The sequence below is a fragment of the Rhea pennata genome, chromosome 4, assembly GCF_028389875.1.
Source record: "Rhea pennata isolate bPtePen1 chromosome 4, bPtePen1.pri, whole genome shotgun sequence".
Classification (NCBI taxonomy): domain Eukaryota; kingdom Metazoa; phylum Chordata; class Aves; order Rheiformes; family Rheidae; genus Rhea; species Rhea pennata.
The window spans coordinates 50,684,027-50,699,924 of record NC_084666.1 but is presented as its reverse complement, the minus strand read 5'-3'; the positions used below and the strand labels follow the sequence as shown (position 1 = coordinate 50,699,924).

The window sequence follows — 15,898 nt, the reverse complement described above, 5'->3', positions numbered from 1 at the left end:
GTACTTGCTTTCAACTCTGTATGAGTGAATAGAATGCCCTGAATAAACAGCTGGAGCATATTAGCCTGTCTTAAAACAGTTCTTTTGATTGAAGTGGGGGAGATGCACATGCACATGCACCTGAGCAGTTGTGGAAGAGGGGGAATAAGGCAGAGCCCTTATCGCTGGAGAATACATGGAAGACCTGGACTACATGATTTTGTATTTTCTGTCCCTATTCTAGTTTGTAAGGACAGAATAGAACTCATTATTCAGAATAAAATTTTGCTGAGGAGCATTTGTGGTTTGAACACTAATTTTTTTTCTTTCACTGGAAGAAGTCTGCACTTCCAGTGTTTCTTTTGCCATGATTTAAGCATTCAAACCAAAATTCTTGTATCTCTATCTGAAGTGTTCAGAATTCATTCGTGTGCTTTACATACTACGTTGTAAATTGTATTTCTTTTAGAAACCTTCTAAACTTCTTAAAATAGTATATTCACAAAATATTTTGCTCCACTGTTCCTTTGCGCTGTTTTCTTTCTTCCCATCCTCCCCCTGCCCCACGCGGTGCTCCTTCTCCATAACAACAGTGTGTGAACCCAAGAAAAAGCTAATGTTCTACCTCTTAACTGTTTCTTTTGTAACATGTTGTTGAGCTGGCTGGACTGCTTCCAAAAGTGCATGAGCAGGTTTATACATCTAGCCTAACAATAGTATCATAACACTGATTTGTTTAACCTGGGCTGGAAATAACAGTCTAAATATTGTGAATCAAAGAGAAAGCAATTATTTGTAATATGCTTCTCTGCTGTGGCAGCTCATTTGCCTTGTGTCTGATAAAATCATTAAAACTGCTTTTACATTCTGTGGGGAATTTTATCAGTTCTGAGAGTGTGATGTGACATGTACGTTTTTTAAAGGCTTAGAAAGGCTCAGCCATAACTTTTTCTCCGTGCAGTATCACATGCTTTCATCAACTTGCCCAGGCAGAAAGCGTTTAATTTCTGTCTAGGTCAAGCACACTTTATTGCAAAAAGTCATCTTTTTTTCCCCTCTCTTTGGAGGGCATACGTCAGATAGTAACCTATTAAATTGTTTGCCCAAGTTCTTATTAGCGTATTTGAGCAGAGTTCTGAGAGGATGGTAAACAAACAAGTGGTACAGGCTATGCTTATTTATTAGTCATTTTGACTCACATATTTTGCTGAAGGTGCCAAGACCTTAGTGCAAGAGTTTTTATTCATTTGTTACTTTGATTCAGTGACTTTGGTCACCAGAACAAATTTCCTCTGTATTGACACAAGTTACAACAGTGTAACTGTCAGTTGCTGATGTGAACAGTCCTAGCACTATTGAGGCTCTTGATATGTGCCATGGGGCCTCATGTTTAAAGTTTATGAAAAAAATAGCAACACATATTTCTGAACCACAACAAAGTAATGCTAAAGCCTGAATATCTTCATTTTATCACCCCATCCCTCAAACTCATCAGATTTTCACTGCATGCCTGGATTGATTTAGTTTTGCTGTAACAAATTTGAGTTGATTTGCCCCTTCTGAAAAAGTCTTGTGTTTTATGAAGAACTTGATAACAGAGCAGGGATGGATATTCCTTTCCTGCCACTCTTGCTTCTGGAAAGATGCTGACGTGCCAGAGTGTATTTGTTTCCATATTATTCAGTCTTTGGCCTCCACACCTGACTGTCAAGAAAAACAAATGCTCTCAAATTATATAGTAGCTTTGGTGAAGTGGCACCTGTCTAATAGGGAACTGTCTGCGGCTGTACAATAATGTGACGTTAGTAGATGTCTTATCTTCACGGCAGGTGACAGTGAAGATATAATCATTCTACATGAGTGGTTTCTGAAATTATGGTTTGACAGTCCTGTTGTTGGTCTTACCAGTTCTTCTGTCACGATTTGTGTTATGAATAAGCTGCTTCAGCTCTGCAGCTTTCCTCAAATGGAGAGACTTGCAGCAGAGGCAAAACGAGTATGTTCAAATGCGAAGATCAACTGAGTATTGCTTAGAGCAGCTATTTAATTTTTTTTCTGTATTGTTGTTAACCTTTCAGCCCGAGAGGAAGGTAGGTGATTGACTCGGAGCTTTGGAGCCTTCCATTTGGAGACTTCAATTTGTGCCTTAAAAATATACTTAATATTGCTTCCTTGCAGTACTTCAGAGAGTAAAGACAGCCTGGAAAACCTGTTCGGCACCAAATGCTGGGTGTAAGAGGGCACACTGCTCTGAAACCTCCCATCTCCCCGTGGGCTCTGCGGCGGGGGGGACTGCCCTCAGCGCGGGTGCGTGGGCAGGCGGGAGGCAGGCGGCAGAGCGGGAGCGTGCAGAGGGCTCGCGGCGGGGCCCACGGTCCGGCGGAGAGGGAGTGTGTGGCCCTGCCCTCTGTGTGTGTGTGTGTGTATATATATATATATATATGTATGTATATATATGTATGTATGTATGTGTATTAGATAGTATGTGTGTGAAAATATAAATAAATAAATAAATATATAAATGTAAATGCCAACTGAAATGAGGTGCATCTTGCTGGATTTGTATACATGGTATTGTGAGATGGAGGAGTGTGCACATGTGTAGGTGCATATACATGTATGTAAGTATTCCCATGGTCTTATTGTTTTCAGGGGCGCACTTCCCATTTCCCATTTTAAGGATAAAGAATGGTCATCTTGAAAAAACGAAATATGCTTTTTCAATGGCATTATGCTACAGAGGCTGAAAAAATTATCAGTTTTATAATAAGTCTGTCAATCGTTATTACTCATAATTTCAGGTTAAAAGGGGTTAAGCTGCAAGACGAGACAAATACCTGCTGAAGTAGGTTGTTTTGTCCGTTGGAGGTTACAGACTATTAAAAATATTTTCAAACTGGTACATGCGTACCTTGGAATTCTATTGGATGACAGATAAAATTTAGAAAAACATGTTTTCCCCTTCCCACAGTTACATTGTTCCTGAAGTGCTGGCAGTGGTAAGAACTTCCAGTCAGTAAACAAAGTGGATGTCACTTAGATGTATAGGGCGCCAATAAGTAGAGTAACAGGCATCCAGTTTTAGAGTTCCTTTGCTGCCTGTAAGTTAAAAATTAAACGTTTTTATAGTAAGTGAAACTAATTATGAAACTTGCGCAAAAAGGTGTAAAAAGCAGCTGGATAATGCAGCGCTTGCTTTTCGTCTTAAAGAGCAAAGCTTTGGCTTGCATTTGCAAGCCAGATGAAGGAAAGGGGCTGTAGCACTTAAATCTACTACTCAAAATTAAAAGAAAAAAAACTCATAGGATTTAACTTTAGATTCTTATGGTAGCATTCGTGATTTTGTGATGTAGTTTTATTTTTTCTATTTTTAATGTTCTGTGTTGTGATTTGATACAAATGAAGAAATGAACAATCTCACTATCCTTAGCAAACCGCAAACTAATTGTTTGCTCTTATTTAATTGTGCACAGAGGAAGAGGGGAATGAATTTTGTGGTGAGGTCAGAGATTATGTGCAATTTTTATTTTCCGTGATTCCTTTAGCAGGTATTGATCAGAAAGATACCCTTATTGAAAAGAACAAGAGCAAAAACCTCTGAAAGGATAAATGCTTTTAAAAAAAATCTTTCTCAACAGTTAGAGGTGGAGATGAATAAGGATACTTTGTTTTTACCTAGTCTTGCTAATCATCTTAAGAAATGCTTGGCATTAGAATTATATTTGCCATGTGTTTAATATACAAATGATGCTACTTAAATTATATATCCTTAGATGATGCCTAAGATGTCTATATTTGTCAATTGTCCAGATGTGCAAGTATAGCTTTTCATATCATCCTTGGATGAAGCCTTATCTAAGGGATGCTTTTAACTGAGCAAAATGTGAAGCACTGACCATTTCATAAACTAACAGCCTTTGTCTTTTAGATGGTGAGATGTAGAGAGCTGTTCAGCTGGGGAGCTCAGTCCTTTTAGCAAAGAGCCCTGCTGTGCAACACAGCTGTGATAGCTGGCCTTGGAAATTAGAGTTGGGAAGCAACTCACTCCTTTTGTGGTACAGCTGCATAAAGACACTTGCATTTTTTTGTGTTTACTTACTTTTTGTCAAATGATGCTTGTAGCAAAAGAGTTTTAGTCAAAATGACAAGAGCCATGAGGTAAGATATCTCATGGCAATTGTTAAAGGAAACATTTCATTTTGAAGAAAACAAGATAAAATTTCCTTCCTTTACTTGGACTATACATACAAACTTTAATTCAAGATGAGTCTGGTAAGGACTGTGATTATATCTTCCACTTTTTTTTTTGTTGTTTTTTTTCCTCCTAAATATGCTTTACTCCTTAATTTTTAAATGAAGTCTTCATGGACCCTGGGGGTTGGCCATTAATTTTAAACCATTGTGTGAATGCTAACTACTTAAAAATAGTCATGGAGCCAACCTTGTTTCCTCTCAGGGTTTATCAGTTGGAAGCATCATCTTTTTATCCTATGTGTAGGCAAAGATCTCTCTGGATTGACGATTTGATCTGTATAATGGAAAATCTAGGCAGGATATCCTTTCTCTGTTATTCCTTGGTGTGATGGCATCAGGTTCTGTCTTAGGATGGGGGAAGGGGAAGAAGAGGTTCCTATTAGCAGGCAGAGTGGTTTCAAGGGATTCTCAAACTGCAAACTAAAAGAGGACATCACGTCCTCGTTGAACTAGTTATGCTACAAAATACTATTATAATATGTGCTATTGGTGGCTTCTGCTGCTGTGCCCAAAAGCTTACTCATGTGCAATACTGGTGTTTCGTATGTGGAAGTTGTAGATTCTGTGCTGAGGTACCTCATGAGGGTCTTTTATTCTGAGTGCTTGCAAACGGTTGTGGAAGTCTGTGTTGTCAAGTTTAATCCAACCTTAAACTGCAGAAATTCAATGGCCACACTTCCTCCCTCTCAAGAAAAGAGTATTTCTAGTACAAATCTATGATTAAAAGGCCTCTAAAAAATGAACAGATTTAATGTACAGTAGAGATACAGTAAAGTATGAAGAAGTGTGTGCATGGCACAGCAAACTTGCTCAAAATTATGGGAAAGCATTATTAAGAGCGCTCATTTTGGCATACTTATAACTATCCAACTATAATGTTTCTAGCCAGAAATTTTGTTTGGCATTCACAAGGCAGAGGACATTATCAACTTTTATGATTGCAGAAGAACCATTTATTTAGTCCAGTTGTGTTGTGTTCAAGACAAGGAGTCATTGTATGTGTATAAATTTGACATTTTTTTTTCTTCCTCTCCAGAAAACATAGCAAAACTGTTATAGAAGAGGTGAGTCCCTTTCTGGGTTAGTTTATTCTGTTCTTATCATCATGACCCATATGTGCTGTGGTGTAACCTCAAAGGAGGAACACAAAGTCCTTGGAGGGATGACAAGACAGGATGAGATTGTGGGTTTGCAGAATGATGATGAACTGGTACTTGGAATACAAGACAAAAACAGTGGAAGTAATGAAAAGAAATACTTCAGTTGCCTACCTGCACTTTGGCACCTATAACCCTCAAGGGTTCCTGCTTAGATGTTAATAAAATTTGAAGACAATTTTATATTGGTAATTGAAATATGTATGAGGGCATTGCATGGACTTTTACGTTGCAGGAGGATACAGATTCCTTGTCTAACACCGCAAGGAGCTCCGGCATCTTAGAACTAGGAAAGTCCTTTTCATATTAGTAATCTATTCTTTAAGTGTGTGTGTTTGTGTACATACACGCACTCTTAACCCAAATGTTTAAATGGGCTACTGTTTAAATTTTTTACAAGAATTTCCTATTATTCAATATGACAAATGCTTTATCTGAGCATTTAAATCAGTAATAGTTATAGCTGTTTGGAAAAAAAAAGATAAAAAGCTGTAAGACTTCCACTGCATTTTATTACTTGTACTGTATGAAAATTTTACATCTATCAGGTATTATAGCTTAATGACTACAACTTTAATGCAGAATCTTAATATATGCGAGAATTTGCACCACTGTGCACATTATAATGCGTTTCACTGCTTTTTAGCCTAGATCAACCTCAAATTTCTAATGAATGTCCTGAACCAATGTGGATAACATGGTTTTTAAGCAACTGCTTATAAATTAGAGCAAGGGAAATTTTTTCAAATTTTAAACCCACCCCTCATGTATTAAATCACTCTAAATCCTACAATTGCTGTTATTTTCAGTCTATTGTGTCTCCTTCCTGTTGGTCAAAGGTTATTAGGATAGGGTGGTGTGTAGTGAGATGGAAAGCCAACAGGAAAAAGAAAGCTTTGCTTGTTTTGGGGTAGACACAACTGCAGAAATGGCCAGGACACTGCTTAAATTTTCTGAAGACTTGAAGAGGTAAGCTATAAAAAGTTATTCTTGATGATGTTTACTTTTCTGGTTTTGAACTTATGTACATGGAAAATGAATTGGATTAAGTAAATAAGGATTTCCTGTGAACATGTTACCTTTTTGCTTGGAATGTTTTTTTTATTCTGAAAGAGATTTTCACTTTTGTTTTTATTTATGAGGTGACTTTAACTTCTCTTTCTGAAGCACCAGCCTAAAACTCTACCTGCTTGTTCACTTGTATCACTGACTCAACAACAACAACAGAACAACAGCAAAACCCCTCATAAACAACAAATTGCAGGCACAAGTTTCCATGTATTTTTTGCAGTATGTTACATGCATATGTGAGCATACAATGTGTGTTAATGCAATCCTCTAAAAGACTCACTTCGATATTTGTATCATTATTTGAGAATCATGTTACTTGTTGGCTATTAAAGCAGTGCTTTAAGTACTTGAGTTTTGCCGGCGGGGAGACTTGTGCTGAACTGTTTAGAGCAACATTGATTACCTAGGATGGGTTTGGGGGCATTCAGGTTTTTCTGGTGGGGCAGTCAGCTTTTGTGGGGAGGCAACTGTGACAAAGTAACTCTACGGATTTGGTGTCAGAACAAGTCTTGATTCATAAGGTTACTCTGGGATTGGGAGAAAAAATGATATATTGGCTGCGGTGGATTAATTCTACAAAATTGTTGATCTAATAATATATTAAATGATTGTACTGCTACACTCTAGGAAATGATAGAAACTTTTTTCATGAGCTGATAACTGCAAATAGCATTTTTGTAAACTGCTAAAGCTGTAATTATACAGAAGCATCTTAATTTTCAAGTATGCCAGTGTGTACTTAAACTTGTTACTGGTATGTTAACTGTTTTTTCTTTTATCTTTTTTCCCTCCTACTCCTTAACTCTTAACCATTTCGTAACTATCAGTAAGTTATTTGGATCTAAAATAGTGTTTTGTTCTCAGTGCTGAAAAACTTGTCTTTTTAGTAATAATAGAAACTCAGCCTGATTCGTAGAGCAAAAGCAATTTACATATTATAATGTATTACAAATAATTTTGACTTTGTGCTGCTTTATTTTAAAGTGAATTTTCCTCTGGAGTTCTTTCAGTGAGTTCTGTTGCTCAGAAAATACTCTGAGCATGGTTGTTCAGTATTCTCAATAATTTAAGGTGTGATTGAGTACATCAAACACAATACTTGCTTTTCTTAGCAAGAAATCTTTCTTCCATATCTTCACACTTGATTCATACATGTTGTAGATCACAGAATCACAGAATGGTTGAGACTGAAAGGGCCTCTGGATCTGAGGTTTGTAGTGGAAAGGCTTATAAGTTGGATCTTTGAATATGAATAGCAGCGAGCACGTCCTTCCTAATTCTTCCCTTTTCTTGGAATAAGAAATTATACACAGCGCCTCACAGTATTTAAGAAAAACTGTGTTGATTCCCTGTCTAGTACCTTGGCAGAACAATAGATTTCCTTTAACTTGCCTTTACTGTGTCCAAGTCGCTCAAGCACCAGTCCTTCCATTGCTGAGATAGTGGTTTTCTCATTTACAGAGGAGGCTCCTGCTTCAATCTCCAGGTACTTGATTTGCAAAAATGTCAGCTAGGATACAGTCTTCCTCTCACACCAAATGGATGAGAATGGAGTGTCACATGCATTAAGTTCAATTCTTAAGAATTATTTAAAATACTGTTGAAAATTTTCTTTGGGGACTTTCTATGTGTGTTAATGGTGGTCTGGCAATTTCCTCTGTTAAGCTCACAATTAATTGAGCTTAAACTAGACTGTTTTGGGGCAGCAATTTGTAGAAATTGTAGGGTATTTTTGCACTGTCGTCTAATCCCCCTCAAGTAATCATTCCCTGCTGAAGTTGGAGAAACTACTACTTCTGTGATTCAAATCTCATATGCTACATGGGCAGTACAAAACAGTGTTTAGGCCCATGAATACTTCCACAGAGAGATATGCAGAATGATGGGTCCCTGTCATCTGTAGAAATCTGTATGCAGCATAAGTACTCTTGATTGATGAAAGCATGAAGCAGGAAAGCCTGTGCAGTGTATTTGTTGAAAATTCAATGTTCTTTAAAGGATGCAAAATAGTGTCAGGAATTGCAGATTTTTGCACAGTGCTAGTGCCTTGCTTTTCCCTATTGTATAGAAGCCTTTCACAAATGAGGAAGATGATACCTGCACAGGCAAGTACAAAAGAAAGAGAAGCTTCAAATTTATACAAAATATTACAAAAAGTAGTGGCCTGTGAACTTGAAGAATGGTTATTTTTTATGCTTAGCACTTGGAAGGCCTTGCAGTTACAAACACATCTTCAAAACGACTTTGCTGCTACAAAATGAGAAATGAATAGAGAAAGACCTGGTGCAATCTTTCATCCCCAGCCACTGGTGGGAAAGCCACTGTTAATACCAATGGAGAGTAGGTTTCACCTTTCAGCTTTAGGTTGATTGCGTCTTTATAAATCAGACTCTGTTGAGTGAGTTGCTCTCATGTTACTTGTCACAAGGTATGCTCACAAGCTCATGGCAATGGAAATCTAGTAACAGTGTGGCTGGCTTCTGGTCTGGGTTGTCTTTTGGAGGAGTCTTGTCAGCACTGTACTAATCTTTGTAATAGGTAACATATAGGAAAAAAGGCAGAACCTATGCTGAATGTTTTGCTTTCTTAGGTTAGACTTGGGGGAGAAAGGGAAGTGACTTATAAGAGCTGATTAAAAAATTGAGATGACTAGAGAAAACCCACAACTATGGCTGATAAATACACAAAACTAGTACTTTTAAAATAGATCAATGTGACAGAAAGTCTAATTTTAATTGGCTGGATGATTGCTTGCAAGTCCTATCACAGAGACCAATCTTGAAGAGGAATCGGAAGGAAGGAGGTGTCATGCTCTTACTCATTGATTCTGGGGACCTTCAGAAGACCAGAAAAAAAAAAGATGATGTGGGAGAGAAGGAGAAATTATGGTATCACTGGTAGAGCAAAGCAACAGGCGATGACTTGCAAGAGGAAAGGAGTCAAGCAGGTGCCTTGACTTTCTTAAGAAGAAACTGCCTAGAAATAGAAAAAGACGTTCTAAACTGCAATAAAGCAAGGCAATAATGGAGAAGCATAAAATGGAAAAAGATGTGATCAGGATTAAAGAAGAGAGATTGTCCTGGCAGTTTTATTCTGAAATACATTCAGGAGGGATATGGCAAAGGCTAGAGCAGGAGAATTAGTCAGATCATAGTCAGAGAGAAAAAGATCAAATTTTGAAAATGTTATGAGGGAAAGGGCAGCAAACCAGAGGTGCCATGTAGGTGGATAGGTAAGGGACACGCAACAGATATCTTTCTGCCTATACTATGATGACAAGCATTGTATTTTGTTGCTATCAAGTGATAAGAGGAGATAGTAAAGCTAATTTCTGGTGATACGAAATATGTTCCTGGCAAGAGTGTTGGGAGGAAATGTGTTGGACAGGCAGGACAAGTGGTTTGAAGTAGAAGTAGTAGTAGTAGTGAAATGGTAAGCTTGCAAATGATCAGAAAAAACAGGGAATTTATAGGTGTGTGAGGTCGCTAAGGTGCTCTAGGAGCAAGGAAGGATGGTCTGGTTACTGGTCCTAGCTTGAAGACAGCGAAATAAGGGCTCAGCTCCTGGCTTCACAGCATATCATCTGCTTTATTGCATTAGCAATCTGAGTCAGTTCCTCCTCTGTAAAAGAGATGATGGTAATTCTTTGCTGTGCTGGATATTGCGGAGATAAACTAGTGCTTGCCATTACAAAATTTCTGAAATACCGCAGAAGAGAGCAATAAAGCAGTTGCTGAGGAGTGAGGTGGCTGCTGCTGCCAGTCATAACGAGGATCAGTGTAATGTGGGTAAGATGATACAGACCTGGCTGTAAAATCACACTGGGAATGGTCATAAGGCCGGGGGGGAGGGAGAATACATGTAAAATGGAAAGGGTTGTAAAAATGTTCTATGAGTTTTAAATTCACAAAATGAGACAGCACTTGGAGTGCAGTATTGTTTTGTATCTTGTTTTCTTTTTCTTTCTTTTTTTTTTTTTTGATGCTTTAATTAGCTGTACAGTGCTAGGAGACTCATTTTAGTTCGTGTGCTTAAACATGGGTCGTGAAATGTTGCTTGCAGTAAATCTGCATGGAAGTATTGTTCTGCAGTATTTTCAGTGTTTTCTTTTGTTTATTTAACAAAGCTAAAGTTAGAATCAGCAGCATAAGACTAGAAAATGGTGACAATAGCTTGAAAACAGGAAATTTTGGCCTTGTGTGTATTCGGAACAGATGATCAGGATGATGGCCAGGAGAGTGGAAACTTCCACTGAGACTGTTTTTTCCTTATTTTGCTCAGTGAGAAAAGATGGTGCTTCCTGGAAAACAAGTCTTAAGTATTTAAAGAAAGTCATAATGTATCCAGTATTTTCCTCATTTCACATTTGTTTATTTTGCAGAAGTCTGTTTACACTTCTTAGTATTTAACTAAAAAGTAAAGCTTATGGAGCAATATGCGATCTTGGAAATCAAGTTTCCGCTATTAGAATGAGATACCAAACATGTTTTCTCTGAGGTGGGTTTATTTGTATTGTCTTATGCTTAAAAAGTAAAGAAAGAAAGAAAAAAAAAGGCATCATTTTTAGGGAAGAAGGTGCTAGTTGCCAGTAAATGTTAGGATAAAGATATTTTCAGAAGTAACTTTTTTTTAGTTATTTTTTTCTTTCAATTCTGGTGCTCGTGATAAGGCCTTTGAGGAAGGTTTTAAGCCTTCCAGAAAACACTTTCTGCGAATTAGATCTCTTAATTTATTTCCACGTAGGTATCTACAAGTGTTAGTTTTTGGCAGAACTTCAGCTGAAGTTTTACCATTTTAGAGTTCTGCGAGCTTGAAGAGCAGCAAGTTAAAAAGTGAAGTTCTGTGCTCGAGAGTAACGTTACTCCGTGTGGCCTCTTCTGGCTGCTTCCCGGCGCTCCTGCCCGCCTTGCCGTGCGGGGCTTGGCGGTGGCCCTTGTCGCCGTCCCTGCCTAGCGCAGAGAGCAGGTGAGGCGCCCGCGTGCCGCACGTGCGTCGCGTCGCGGCCGCTAACGCGACAGCCGAGGCCAAGCGGAGCGCCACCGGGAAACTCGTGAGGCAGAGGTGCGCTCGGAGGAGCGAAGCACCTGGAGAAGGGAAACGTGGCGGCAAGGAGGGGAACGAAATATTTAGCTTTTCCTGTTTGTGGTCCTTCTTCCTGTTTTGTACCGAAGATATGTAGCTCTTTCACTTAGCGTTTGGACTGAGAAAAAGCCAAGGATGGATGAAAAGGGTACGAGAAGGCTAAAGAGAATAAAACTTTGGTTCCAGCAGCCGAGTCAAAGCCCAGCTGTTTTCCGGCACGGCGGCTCCCAGCAGCCCTCTGAGGCGCAGAGGGGAAAGGCGAAGCAGGAGTGTCTGCGGGCTCCGGAGGCCGGGACGGCTGGAGATCTGCCGCTTTGCCGGCCGGCCGTGGGTAAAGATTGAATAATGATGTTAGAGGAGAGGGATGTGTGTGCTGCCTCTCCCTGGGCTAGCCAGTGCCCAACGGTTTGTTTTTCTTCTGTTTGAATGGATTTTACTCAAGAGAAAAAAAGGCAGTAATGGCACAAGCAAAGGAAAAGCAGCTTTAAACTGCATGAGGATTAGGGGTGATAATATTAAGCAAATAAAGCGAAGACAATTAACCAGTTTGTCAGTAAGCAAACTTACTTGACCACGTGAGAGCAAATCCTGTAAAGAAGCAGGCCAGAAGAAAAGTTGTCTTTGATTGATTGATTAATTTAACAGACTTAAGCTTTTATTTAAATATTTTGTGTAATTTTATTGGCCTCTTAAGCAACAGCTTGAGGGGATCCAAATGGAATGTGAAATCCCTTTTAAAACGTAAACGTAAATTATCTACTATTTCCTGCCCCTTCCTCCTTCCTTTCCCCCCTCTACTCGCACATACATACCCTATTTCCTTTCTCTCTGAACTTGAGCCAGCAGCTGAATGAGGTACCTTTCAAATAGATATAAAAGCAGAAATCTTGGGGGTGAGGGTGGGGGGTGGATCCATCAAAGTATTAAGGGAGGTATAGCTGAAGTGTGGTTGACAACTTCTTCAAAGGGCGAATCTCTAGTAAAGAGATTATATTGTAAATCCTCTGTATAGCATACAGATTTAGCTGCATGCTGTGAAAAAAAGAAAAAAAGTTATGCTAAATAATGCTTTTTACCAGTTTCTTAGCTGACTTGGTCACTTTTAAATCAGCAATTTGTATATGTGTGAATGGAAAACTAATCATAGAAGGTTCTTTTTTTTTTTTTTTTTTGACTTTATAACTTACTCAGAATACTGAGTTAAAAAAAAATACTTAATCTCACTATTACTTTGATCACTTGATCCTCTGTGGGTGAGCAGCTTGTTGTATTTTAGAGTAGTTCAAAAAGAAGCAAACAAGCTTGTAACCTTGTTTCTATAGCTATGATGGTCTCATGATACACTGGTCTCATGATATAAGCAGGACAATGTTTGGCAAGAGTGGCGATGTCCTATGTTAGACCAGCTGATGTGCTTTGTAGCTCGAAGGAGAAAACAAGCTGAAAGGCACACAAGTCCTTTCTTAGTCTGAAACAAAAGCAGCCAACCTTGTTTTGTAATAAATGTATTTTAGAAGCCTACACAAGCTTTTGGCGAACTGGGTTCCTATGACATTTGCTGTGTTATTTGCCCTTTAAAAGGAACAATTACGCTTCTGAATTAAGTATTTGATCTGCATGCAATGTTTTATATTGTGTTTTATGTATACACACGTATATAAATAATTTTTATATATATAAAAATTATCTGATTGCAAGGGGTGCATCTGTGTGTGTGTATACACACACGCACACACACACACATATATATACACACACACATAGTTCTCTGTTTAAGAACAATTCATTTCTTATTTCCCCAAAATTTTTCTAGTAATGAACGATATTAGTATGAGACAAAATTTTAAATCCCATAACCTACTGGATATATTTCTGACTTCTCAAGCTTCATCCAATTGGCTTTTATTACAGAAAAACTGTATCTGATAATATATAGTTGGTAAAATCAGCGATATGACATATTGTTAGCAACTCTTAACATTTGTGTGGCTTAAACCAGTTGCCCATTTCTTTTGTGATTTTTGTGGAATAGTTATATGATTTGTAATGTGTACTGTAAAGTAAAATTCAACATGTTTAAGCAAGAATGCCCAAAGGGGGAGAAAAGAAGATTAATTTGGCATAAATACTTATTTGCACATGTGCACACTTTTTTTTAGAGATTTGTTTTTGGAAAGGGACTACTGAAGAAGCTCTCTTCATTACACATAGCGCAGTGCTCTGTACTTCAGTGAGGCAGTGTACAGCTTTCATTACGATGACAAATACTGAAATGTTAAAAATAGATCAAGCTTTAAGAATCTCAGATATTTTCGAATAACAAAGAGTGATTTATGTGGGCTCAATTTGCACTTTGACAAAATATAGAGGCGCTTTTGTACTATGATTAGCAAGGGTGCTGATGTCAGTTCTCTTGTCTAGCTTTAAGCTTTATTCCACTGCTAAATTGTGCTTTGTACTGTAATCCAGAGAACCTTTGTATCTGCCTTATTAGTGTGTAGTTTATGGAATTGCTTTTGTTTTTGAATATAATCTCTGCCAGTTCCAGTGAGTGTGACTCATTATATGACTGAAATAAACATTCACATACGCGCAATGTGAAAACTCTTCAAAAATAGTAGCAGGTGCTGGTGGGCTAAATTCAATGTTTTAAATACTTAATAATTACTATTTTGTAGCCTGAAGAACTGAAAATAAGTTCTTTCTAGCTGATTGATTTCTGAAATTTTAAGTAAGAATCATATTTTCCTACTAATACTCAACAGAGATTGTTAGGTTTGATAATAAGAACTTTTTGATTCATTAACATAATGTTAGAAATAAAATTCCCAAAGAAGTATATTTGATTGGTTCAGAGTTGATTTTTATTACATGAGGCAAATGTATCTTACTTTTCAATACCTTTTTTCTGTCCTATCTCTAATCTCTTTTCTCTTGATTTAAGCTTTGAAATTTTCATCTGGACAGCTGAAGGCTGAGGTTAAATTTGACCTGTTTTTTAAAGTAACAGAGGTTTGCAGTTCAGTTCAGGACGCTTATCTGTGATCAAGCTTGTTTGGAGAGAATGCCTCCAATATTGAAGTTTCCTGTTATCCCAGAATCTAAGTTGTCAGTTGGTTTGGAAACAGGAAAAAAGCCCGAACTTTGCCAGTGTTTTTGAGCCACAGCTATACAATGCTTACCAGCAGTGCTACTTTGTAGAAGATGCTTATAATTAAAACTGAATTTGAAGGTGTTTTGTTTGTTGAATCTACCACTTTTGTGTTTTACTGTTCACCCAGTTCAGCTCATTAGTACAGTAGAAATAATTGCTTAAGACCTTGACTTGAGTTGCACAGTTCAGCATTTAAAAGCAAATACTGTATTTATAATTACCCTACAATAAGCATACTTGTTTTATGAAGAAAATCAAGTAGAAAATTTGCTTTTAAAACTCAACCTTTAAAGGCTTGGTAGCTAGTGAACAGATCACAAACCTTAATTAAGCTGTCTGGCATTTTTCTCTTTCTTCCATTTTTCTGTATTATCTTTTCATAATAGCTTCCTAAGCTCGATACCCAAAAAAGGCAGGCATGCTTGACAATGAGCGTTTTGTGAGTCTCCCGTGTCAAGCTGCCAGAGCTAGTTTAGAGCTGTCACTCCGAGATGGCAGCACAGTTTTGATTCTTTGTCCTTCACGTCCTCCCTCCACTACTTTGTAATGGCTGCATAAAAAAGAAATGGGAACTCTTTTGCTCCTCAAGAATGGCTCTCGGTCTTTTCCTCATGTATAGTAAGCAACTTTTATTTTCAAACCTAGATCTTGGTGAGTAAAGGATACCACATGTCTGACTCTTCTGGCACCATCCATGTTGATTCTGCTCCTTTCATTGAGCTTCTTGTTCTGCCTTTGTCAGCACGCAGTCAGGAGTAGCCAAAATGCAAATTCCTGTTTGCCTAGTTTCTGGCTTTGGGTTTTTTTTGTTTTTTTATTCCTCATAAGGGACTTACTTGCCATCTTGTCTCAACACCTTGAAGTTTAAAGTGGAGCATCTTGGGGCACCACATGATTCTTCAGTGTAACGTGGAGTGGGTTGACTACTCTGACTTTCCTTGGCCTCCAGCTTTGATTAGAAGTAGAAAAAAGTGACATCTCCCCAAAGCGTCCCGGCTGTACTCTCAATTTTTTATTCTATCTGAAAGCAATGCACCTCTCCTTGGCAGTGGCAGTGCATGCAGTTTCTTTTACTGCGTCTGTTATCCTGGTGTTTGAGCACGTAAGGAAGCCTGTCGTATTGGATTTTTTACTATTTGTAGAGCCAAGGGACTGAAGTGCAGCTGAGTGGGGAATAAAGGTAATGTTGATAATGTCAGAA

General features: G+C 38.2%; 1 protein-coding gene across 6 annotated transcripts in view; it reads left to right on the top strand.

The window, feature by feature from the left end:
• The window catches only part of GAB1 (GRB2 associated binding protein 1), a 100,645-nt gene that overhangs the window by 40,916 nt on the left and 43,831 nt on the right, over positions 1-15,898 (top strand). The gene's annotated exons all lie outside the window — the stretch shown is intronic.